This window comes from Penaeus monodon, chromosome 20 (assembly GCF_015228065.2).
Source record: "Penaeus monodon isolate SGIC_2016 chromosome 20, NSTDA_Pmon_1, whole genome shotgun sequence".
NCBI classification, from domain to species: Eukaryota; Metazoa; Arthropoda; class Malacostraca; order Decapoda; family Penaeidae; genus Penaeus; species Penaeus monodon.
Genome location: NC_051405.1, coordinates 28515531 through 28516098, shown reverse-complemented (window position 1 = coordinate 28516098; position 568 = coordinate 28515531).

The following is a 568-nucleotide window of genomic DNA, read 5'->3' as shown; positions in this document are numbered from 1 at the left end:
TCCAGACTGAACACATTTCTATTTCCACATTTCATGAAAATTGGAGAAAAAAATAAACAAGTGGTAGAAAAGGAAATATCGTCTTCTTTAACTTCATCAATCTTCTCTCTAAATATAAGCAACCCGGATCCAGAAAATAACATACTTAAGAAATACCCCCAGAAAGTATTAAAAACACAAAAGAACGAAATGGGGCAGAATCTCAACAAAGGAGGTAATTTGAACGCCACAAAAGGTCCTAATTTAGTGATCATTTTCTTCCCACTTGGCATCACTCGTCGTCGTAACATGGAGTGCATTACCCGTAGAGTTGTACCACGTTGGTCGGCGCGGGTTCCGAGTCCTTGCATCCCGACTTCGTCTATACGTTAAACGAACACAATTCAGCCGGAAAGAGGGTTGTTAAAAATCTATATGATCTGTGTGGTTGTCATATTTTTGTAGTTTGAATCTATTCTTGTTATTGATGTTATTATCACGTTAGTTGGGCAATTGCTATGTATTAATGATTTTGTACGGCTAATATATATTTTTTTCTTGTTCATACGGTTCTTACTCTTTATTTACC